The following is a 10,457-nucleotide window of genomic DNA, read 5'->3' as shown; positions in this document are numbered from 1 at the left end:
GGTCATAGGCTCTAGTGGAAAAGTTACTATTGTTATTATGCTAAATATACATGTAAGGCAATTCCTATTGACCTATCAGGATCTACATTGATTATATCACCTCTCAACCTGTGTCAAACTAATCTCTGCATTATATGATAATTATCACAAAGATCTATAATCGGCTTAGGTTCATCAATAAGAATCTATAGAATATTCAGCCATAAATGGAATACCTATATCATACCATACCTCCTCCTCCAAAGTATCAAGTATCACTACAGAAGAACATAAAGAATGAAATTTTCCATGTGCCAGAGATGATGCATGACTACAAGGAAACAGAGAGTCTTCTGGATACAATAAAGCAAGCATAAATATGAACTCATAGCATCTCTACATTGTTCATAAATCCTTTGCAAGTCTTAAATGGGCCACATTCCAATATGGAAGAAGGAGTTAGAGAAATTTTACTCCTTCCCTGGGAGATATTGGCAATTCCTGGATTTTCGGAAAGGAACTGTGTGTTTTCTCTAAGTTCATGGCCTCTGAGGAGTAGATCTTTCTCTAGTAGAAGACCATATATTTTAGGGTTATTTTGAGAGTAGAAACTGGCCTTCTTGGGAAGAGAAAGACAGAAAGTTGGACAGGAAACCAAAAGTGAGCATAGATCTGGAAGTATGAGAGAGAGAGAGAGAGAGAGAGAGAGAGAGAGAGGGTGTCATAAGAAAGCTGCTTGAGTTTTTAGAGTTGAAAAGAAAAAGCTTCATGGATGTGTTGGATAATTTCATGTCAACTTGAAACAAACTAGAGAGCCATCAGAGAGGGGAGAGCCTCAATTGAGAACATGACTCCATTAGATCAAGTTGGCACAACATGTAGGACATGTTAAATTAGTGATTTAAGGGGGAGGACCAGGACAGTTTTTGGTGGCACCATCCCTGGACTTCCCTGGAAGTCCATAAGAAAGCAGGCTAAGCAAGCCATGGAGAGCAAAGGAATAACTACAGTTTCTTCATGGTATCTGCATGGCCTCCTGCCACCAGGGTATAGATCTGCTTGAGTCGCTGCCCTCATCTCTTCTGATGATAAAGTTATATGAAATAGTGAGCCAGAAAAACCCTTTGCTCTCCGAGTTGCTTTTGGTCATGATGCTTCATCACAGCAGTAGTAGCCCTAAGACATTAGGCAACGCACAAATCCCTGCAACTACTTGGAGGAAAAGAATGAAGAAGAAACCAGGGAAGAAAATGCTATTTGAATGACGTACCCATAGAGTTGAGTCAAATGATAGCACACAGCCCATGCTACCCAGATAGTTTTAGAGAAAGAGTTAGGAAGCCCAAAGTATCAGAGAAAGCAGGTTCTGACTAGCATCCAAAAGAAAAAGGAGTCGGTCTTCAGATATGAGGGCAAACCCAAGATAACCCTGTGTCACATAAGAGGGATTGATTTCATTGAGGTGGAGGCATTATGGAAAGGAAAAATAAATTATCTCATTAAAGGGCTAACTATTCTTCCATATCTTTAATATAGCTTAAAATGAGCCTTCATGAGTCCTATGGCCACGGGTGTTTGACCTGTCCAACTGAATTTGTTCATTGGGAAGAAACAATAACATATCTTCACCTAGAGATAGACTGTATTCGTTATTGTAACACAATTGATTATTTCATTAGCCAGAACATTTTTATGATATTCAAAGAAATATGTAGAATATAGACTACCACAGTTTATTTTTATGCCTTTAAATTCAACATCTACTTACTAAATGAACAGCTTGCCTTTTAAGTTCCTGTGGTATATACTGGGGCATCGTTCTTCCTTAAATCTTTTCTTAGATCAGAATAATTATTAAATTTGCCTCAGTAATATTTTAAATCTGTGTTCCATCCAGACATGCTATCAAGACACTATTTTTCATTGTATATAAATAAGAACAGAGGTTATACGGGCTATATGGGCTGAGAAATAACAGGCCCAAGATAGAGGAGGCAGAACACAGTTTTTTCCCTCCCAAGTGGGAACATTTTCCCTTTAGTGTGCAATTTAGAAGAGGAGATCTTAAGTCAGGGAAGAATGAAGAGAGTTGTCCTCTACATAAAACAAGAACAAACTTGATGTCTTAAAGATAGGAACATCAGTGTTCTTTGAAAAGTTTAAGAAATGCTACGAATAAAGCTTGCCAATTCAGATTAACTGAAACATTGCAAACTGCATTAACAAGGTCAGATTTCAGCTTTCCAAAAAGTGGAACTTGTCGAGTAGAGAGATTTTTGCTGTCTTTCAAGAAACAGGAAGAAGTTAATGTGACAGAACTATGTTGCATTAAAACGCAAAATCTCTTTGCTGTTCTGTGAAGGTATTGTTTGGAAGACATGACTGAGGATGGCACATTGTAAAATGTTATTAATGTAAACGTGTGGCAGAATCCACTGTGGAACTTTCACTAGACAGGAAGGAAATATATATACAACATGCTGAAGCATTAGATCATAGGAACCTGATGATATATGGGCACTAGGAAATAAGGAAGGGACATCAAAGGGCAATTCTTTTTAGAATTCATAGGAAAGCTGGGAGGAAAGCGTATTGAGGGAGAAGGACAAGGTGAACTAGTTATGCAATAATGATTCAAATATATTTTTTAGTATGGTAAATTTGGTGTATCTGTAATGGTTATGTTGTTGATGTTTGAATACTCTTTGCAAACTTGTGTGGATTGACACACACGTGTTTTAAGAGGCCTTTCCACCTTCGTCATGCATTGCTTTTTAATGAAACGGTTTTAAAAGACATTAAGGACTCATGATCTCTTTCATTCAGATTTGTCCTAGTTGGGAAATTGATTTAAATTCCCACATGTAACGTATTGCCTCTTTACCATTAAATACCTTTCCATGTTTAAATGAGAATTCGAAAGACTTGCTCAATGAGATATATTTCATAAGACTCTGAAATGGGAACCTCAACTCCCTTCGGCTTTGCCACCCTTCTTCCTTCCCTGCCTTCCTTGTCTCCCTGACTGCACTGATTCCTGTGGCCATCCCACAGTGTCAGTCCAGGTGCCATGGCTGCTATGTTCCTCCCCGGCCTGCGGTATAGCTAGAATAGACTGAGGTCCTGGTGCTGGTCACAGTGCTGTAGCATCCAAATCCTGCGAGTGCTTAGTGAAGATCTGAGCCAGCTGCCGGTTGGAGTTCGAGACTTTGTGAAGCACAGTGATCATCTGTGCCAACCAGAGGGGATTCACATTTGTGAGGGGACTTGAGGTTAAGAACACTGCCACATTGGCCCTGCTGGAAGAGCAGGGTCTTTTTCAGAAGTTCCCCAAGTATAAGTACTGCTCGCTGGCGCACACAGACCCTAAGGATGTGGCACAGGTAGAAAGCAGGATGGTGATTGTTATTCCTTTGCAACAGGACACAGTGCCTCTTCTGCCTGGTAGGGCCAGTGGGCAACTGGACAACTGGATGTCCCCATATGTGTTCCAGAGAGTTGTGGACCAGGGATTCCCAGGATGCATGCAGGGCTGCACAATGTATGCGCTTCCATTCAGCATGGGTCTTGTGGGCTCGCTCCCCACCATCCTGCATTGGAGTGCAGATCACTGACTCTTGGCCCATGTTGGGGCAAGCATGCATACTATGATCCTCCTGGGGACAGGTGTACTTCAGGCCCTGGGAGATGATGTCTTCACCAGGTGTCTACATTCAGGGGACCAACCGCTGAATAGACATGGGGATCCTGTGGGCCAGTGGCCATGCAATCCACAAAAAAAAAACAAACCCTGATTGGCCACATGCCAGACCAGAAATAGATCGTCTCTTTAGGCAGTGCCTAAGGTGGTCACTCTTTGCTAGGCAAAACTGCTTGCCCTGCGCTTTGCCTCTTGCCCGGCCAGGGATGAGTGCTAGCTGGCAGAGCACAAACTGATTTTGAGCATCACCAACACTACAGAGAAAAAGCTCTATGTGGCAGCTGCTTTCCGCAGTGCCTGTCCATGATGCAATGCCAGGCTGGAAAGTGGAGTGTGTAGGAGATGACATTGCCTGGATGAGCTTTGACAGTGAAGGTGAACTCCGGGTCATCAACCCTGATAATGCTCTCTTCAGGATGGCCCCTGTTACCTCTGCTACCACCAATCTCAATGCCATGGCCACAATCCAGAGTAACGCTCTCTTCACCAATGTGGCTGAGACCAGTGATGGCAGTGTGTATTGGGAAGGCATTGACCAGCTTCTTCCACTCAGTGTTACCATAACCTCCTGGCAGCGGAAGCCCTGGAAACAGGGACAAAGAACCCTGTGCACCTTCAAATTCTTGGTTTTGTGTCCTGGCTTGCCAGTGACCCATCATGGACCCAGCTTGGGAAGCTCCAGGAGGTGTTCTTATTGGTGCCATCATCTTTGGAGTCCGCAGACCCAAAGGGGTAACACTGATGTATCAAGCCTTCAACTGGAATCATGGGATGTTTGTAGGTAGCTCTATGAGCTCCAAGTCCACCGTAGCTGCTGCAAACAAAAGAAAGATCATTACGCATTGAACCGTTTGCCATGAGGCCCTTTTTGGGGCCTACCTTTTTGGACACTACCTGGAATATGGGTTGAGTATGGAGGGACGAATGAGTGCCCATTGCCTCGTATGTTCCACGTCAACTGGTTCCGGAGAGATGAAGCAGGCCGCTTTCTTTGGCCAGATTTTTTGGAGAATGCTCGTGTGCTAGACTGGTTATACTGAAGATTAGAAGACATGTGCCCAAGAGACTCTGATTGGGCTAGCACCACAGGATGGAGCCCTGTATCTCAGTGGCCTCAGAGCAATAAACACCAGTCAGCTGTTGTCCATCCTCAAGGACTTCTGGGAACAGGAGGTCCATGATATTAGGAGCCACCTGACAGAGCAAGTCAACCAGGATCTGCCCCAGGAGATATTGGCTGAGCTCGAGACCCTGGAAGAACGTTAGCAAAAAAATGTGTCCTGAGGCTCTAGACTAACAAGAGCACAGCAGTCCCAACTGGGTAGGACTCCCAGGCTCACAGAAAACATGAACAATTTGACATTAAAGTGTGTGAGTGTTGGGAGGCCAAGCCACAGACCTTCTCCCATGCTTGTCTGATACAAGATGAACATTTTTATTAAAAAGAAAAAAAAAAGAATCTGACTTTGAAAGTTAAATCAATATTTCTGCATAAAATTACTCTTTTATAGCAGAATATAATTAAGATATAATTATCAAGGTAGGGCATCAAGTAAGTTAGAAAGCTAAAATCTAAATACATATCATTTGGCAGCCAGGGCCCTATTTCCAAATTAGCTTTTCTTCTCGATCAATGCTACTTTCAGATGAAACAAGACACAAGCTGCTGGGGTTAGTGTGCATCCAGAAATACATTCATCATAGAATAAGAAAAAAATATTCTAAGAACAGAAATCTTTGGAAGTCCTAAATTTGGAATATGAGAAGAGATGAACTTATGCAAGGACATAGCTAATTTGTGGGAAAATGCTAAGACATTGGAAACTGGTCACGAAATGCTTCCTGAACAATAGCAGAGTGGATAAAAGCAGTGCTGTCTATTACATAAGAGAGCAGGGTTACTGTCAAGTAGCCAATCTTTAATTACAGTGAAGAAAGAACACTTGAAAAATGATTGCTCACATGTCTGAGAGCAAGTTCAACAACAATTTTATTCACAAAGCATGAAAATGCTAATGTTTCATCTGTATTGCAAAGCTTCTAATGACAAAACTGAAAATGAAATAACAAGCCTTCATTGCAATGACAATGGCTAAAGCTGGTTTGCAGCATAGTGATATCATATCTCCAATTCAAGTTTCTACAAGTTAATATTGCATTATTGCAGTCCTCTGCAGGAACTGACTGGCTCAACTTAATAGCCTTTCTGTAGTGTGTTGTACATATTCATAATATTTGACAACATTTAAAGCTTGTAGTCAAAAAGAGAGTATTTAAAGCTCCAATTATTGCATAAATGATACAGGTAATAGATTGACATTCATGGACAATTGAACTATAATTTATATTCAGAATTTTCATATCTTTATTTGTCTACTTCGGGCTTCCTTTTTCATCAAACTTTAGTTTTAGTCAATGAATATGTAGATCATTTCCTTATTGGATGTACAAATCCTTAACATAATAACGCCTTTTTTTCTGTGTTTCTTAAGGCAGTTACTCCTGGGACCAGTGTCTAAGGCAATCATGATGATTATCCCTCAATGAAAAGCTTATCAAAAGACAGGTGGACAAAATTTTCACAACTACTATTGGTTAGACCTATGAAGACCGGATTTATGTTGATGTCAAAAAGTATGATGCTAGTTTTAAAAGAATGGTTTAAAATTTAGAGAAAAATTAATACTACAATAAACTGCCTATGCCTCACTGAATTTTATCCACCAATAAGATGTATTCATTAAACAGATAAAACTCCATGTTTCAATCACATTCATTTAGCCTTAGTATAACACGTTTTTATTTGTTTTAGGATGGCATTTCAGTGTTCCGTACAACATTGAGTTATCATGTGTTCTGATGTTTCTCTTGTGACAATTTCTAAGGTGCTTTTTCTTTGTGTTGTTTTCTTTTAATTTTGAATCTCACTGTGCATACCTGTTGACCTGGAGCCTGATAAGTAGACCAGGTTATACTGTAACTCATCCAGTTCCACCTGCTTTTGTCTCTAAAGTGTTGTAATTTAAGGTGTGAGACATCTGGCATGTTTTTCCCATAACACTTTCAAATTTGAAGCCTGTTCATGAGAAAAATTGTCAATGCCACTCAACTAGTATTAGTCTCCTATTTTTATATTGTGTTTTTTTTAAAATAAAAGATCACAGAAATGATGAATGTACCATTTTCATCTCATCCTGTAAAACTTACGTGCTCTGAACATGAAGTCAGGATTGATACTTCCTTTGATTTAATGCTTCCAGATTTATGCATTCTTAATTTGCTGTTCTCTCTTGTAGCCTCCTTCTGGAAAGAAAGAAATTACTATGAGGTGTGCACATTTAATTAGGATAGCCTTCAGTGTTGAAATTCTTCAATAGATTATTCTGTTTGAGTAAAAATGGCTACTGCAGGTGTGTATATATCTGCATGCTTAGTCATCACGGAGTACTTGAGAAAAATTGTAGATGTAGCTTTGTTGGAGTAGATGTGGCCTTGTTGGAAGAAATGTGTTAAGAGGGGTGGCCATTAAGGTCTCAAAAGCCCAAATTAAGTCCAGTGTTCCTTTCTCTTCCTTCTTATATTTTCATTTTTTATTGGATACTTTATGTTTTTTTTTCACTTTTTTTTTTTTTATTAACTTGAGTATTTCTTATATACATTTCGAGTGTTATTCCCTTTCCCGGTTTCCGGGCAAACATCCCCCTCCCCCCTCCCCTTCCTTATGGGTGTTCCCATCCCAACCCTCCCCCCATTGCCGCCCTCCCCCCATAGACTAGTTCACTGGGGGTTCAGTCTTAGCAGGACCCAGGGCTTCCCCTTCCACTGGTGCTCTTACTAGGATATTCATTGCTACCTATGGGGTCAGAGTCCAGGGTCAGTCCATGTATAGTCTTTAGGTAGTGGCTTAGTCCCTGGAAGCTCTGGTTGCTTGGCATTGTTGTACTTTTGGGGTCTCGAGCCCCTTCAAGCTTTTCCAGTTCTTTCTCTGATTCCTTCAATAGGGGACCTATTCTCAGTTCAGTGGTTTGCTGCTGGCATTCGCCTCTGTATTTGCTGTATTCTGGCTGTGTCTCTCAGGAGCGATCTACATCCGGCTCCTGTCGGTCTGCACTTCTTTGCTTCATCCATCTTGTCTAATTGGGTGGCTGTATATGTATGGGCCACATGTGGGGCAGGCTCTGAATGGGTGTTCCTTCAGTCTCTGTTTTAATCTTTGCCTCTCCCTTCCCTGCCAAGGGTATTCTTTTTCCTCATTTAAAGAAGGAGTGAAGCATTCACATTTTGATCATCCGTCTTGAGTTTCGTTTGTTCTAGGGATCTAGGGTAATTCAAGCACTTGGGCTAATAGCCACTTATCAATGAGTGCATACCATGTATGTCTTTCTGTGATTGGGTTAGCTCACTCAGGATGATATTTTCCAGTTCCAACCATTTGCCTACGAATTTCATAAACTCATTGTTTTTGATAGCTGAGTAATATTCCATTGTGTAGATGTACCACATTTTCTGTATCCATTCCTCTGTTGAAGGGCATCTGGGTTCTTTCCATTTTCTGGCTATTATAAATAAGGCTGCGATGAACATAGTGGAGCACGTGTCTCTTTTATATGTTGAGGCATCTTTTGGGTATATGCCCAAGAGAGGTATAGCTGGATCCTCAGGCAGTTCAATGTCCAATTTTCTGAGGAACCTCCAGACTGATTTCCAGAATGGTTTTACCAGTCTGCAATCCCACCAACAATGGAGGAGTGTTCCTCTTTCTCCACATCCTCGCCAGCATCTGCTGTCACCTGAGTTTTTGATCTTAGCCAATCGCACTGGTGTGAGGTGAAATCTCAGGGTTGTTTTGATTTGCATTTCCCTTATGACTAAAGATGTTGAACATTTCTTTAGGTGTTTCTCAGCCATTCGGCATTCCTCAGCTGTGAATTCTTTGTTTAGCTCTGAACCCCATTTTTTAATAGGGTTATTTGTTTCCCTGCGGTCTAACTTCTTGAGTTCTTTGTATATTTTGGATATAAGGCCTCTATCTGTTGTAGGATTGGTAAAGATCTTTTCCCAATCTGTTGGTTGCCGTTTTGTCCTAACCACAGTGTCCTTTGCCTTACAGAAGCTTTGCAGTTTTATGAGATCCCATTTGTCGATTCTTGATCTTAGATCATAAGCCATTGGTGTTTTGTTTAGGAAATTTTTTCCAGTGCCCATGTGTTCCAGATGCTTCCCTAGTTTTTCTTCTATTAGTTTGAGTGTGTCTGGTTTGATGTGGAGGTCCTTGATCCACTTGGACTTAAGCTTTGTACAGGGTGATAAGCATGGATCGATCTGCATTCTTCTACATGTTGCCCTCCAGTTGAACCAGCACCATTTGCTGAAAATGCTATCTTTTTTCCATTGGATGGTTTTGGCTCCTTTGTCAAAAATCAAGTGACCATAGGTGTGTGGGTTCATTTCTGGGTCTTCAATTCTATTCCATTGGTCTATCTGTCTGTCTCTGTACCAATACCATGCAGTTTTTATCACTATTGCTCTGTAATACTGCTTGAGTTCAGGGATAGTGATTCCCCCTGAAGTCCTTTTATTGTTGAGGATAGCTTTAGCTATCCTGGTTTTTTTGTTATGTTTTACATTTCAAATGTTATTCCCTTTCCCAGTTACCTCCTTTTACATTCCTCCCCCTGCTTCTATGTGGATTCTCCTTCTCCCACTCACCCACCCCAACCTCAACATCGAGGCATTCCCATATAATGTTCACAGTACCAAGGGCTTCTCCATTCCAGACAATGTCGTCCTCTACTACATATGTGGCTGGAGCCACGGTTCCCCCCATGTGTACTCTTTGGTTGGTAGTTTAGTCCCTGGGTGCTGTGGGAGTCTGGTTGCTTGATATTGTACTTTCTGTTGGGTTGCAAATCCCTTCAGCTCCTTCAGTTCTTTCTCTAACTTGTCCATTGGGGTCCCCATTCTCAGTCCAATGGTTGGTTGTAAGCATCTACCTCTATATTTTTCAGGTTCTAGTAGAGCCTCTCAGGAGACATCCATATCAGGCTCCTGTCAGCAAGCACTTTTTGGCATCACCAATAGTGACTGGGTTTGATGGGTGTATGTGGGATGGATCCCCAGGTGGGGCAGTCCCTGAACGGCCTTTCCTTCAGTCTCTGCTCTACATTTTGTATCCATATTCCCTCCTATGAGTATTTAGTTCCCCCTCCTAGGAAGGACTGATGAATCCACATTTTGGTCTTTCTTCTTCTTGAGCTTCATGGGGTCTTTGATTTGTACCTTGGATATTCCAAGCTTTTAGGCTAATATCCTCTTACCAGTGAGTGCGAACCATGTGTGGTTTTTTGTGACTGGGTTACCTCACTCAGCATACTATTTTCTAGTTCAATCCATTTCCCTATGAATTTCATGAAGTCATTGTTTTTAATCTCAGTGTATTACTCCATTGTGTAATATATCACATTTTTTGTACTTATTACTCTGTTTAAGGATATGTTTTTCTTTTTTTCCCCCAGCTTCTCGTTATTATAAATAAGGCTGCTATAAATTTAGTAGAGTATGTGTCCTTGTTTATTTTGGAGCATCTTTTGGGTATTTGCCCAGGAGTGGTATAGCTGGGTCCTCAGGTAGCACTATGTCCAATTTTCAGAGGAACCTCCAGACTGATTTCCAGAGTGGTTGTACCAGCTTGCAATTCCACCAACAATGGAGGAGTGTTCCTCTTTCTCCACATCCTCACCAGCATCTCTTGTCACCTGAGTTTTTTATCTTAGTCATT

General features: G+C 41.1%; 1 pseudogene; it reads left to right on the top strand.

Annotated features, from left to right (window-relative positions):
* Positions 1-2,986: 2,986 nt before the first annotated feature.
* LOC103693673 (phosphoenolpyruvate carboxykinase [GTP], mitochondrial pseudogene) lies at positions 2,987-4,963 on the top strand (annotated as a pseudogene).
* Positions 4,964-10,457: the final 5,494 nt, after the last annotated feature.

This window comes from Rattus norvegicus, chromosome 13 (genome assembly GCF_021556685.1).
Source record: "Rattus norvegicus strain SHRSP/BbbUtx chromosome 13, alternate assembly SHRSP_T2T, whole genome shotgun sequence".
Lineage (NCBI taxonomy): Eukaryota > Metazoa > Chordata > Mammalia > Rodentia > Muridae > Rattus > Rattus norvegicus.
Note: the sequence above shows the minus strand (reverse complement) of the source record. Positions and strands in the feature narration are given on the sequence as shown.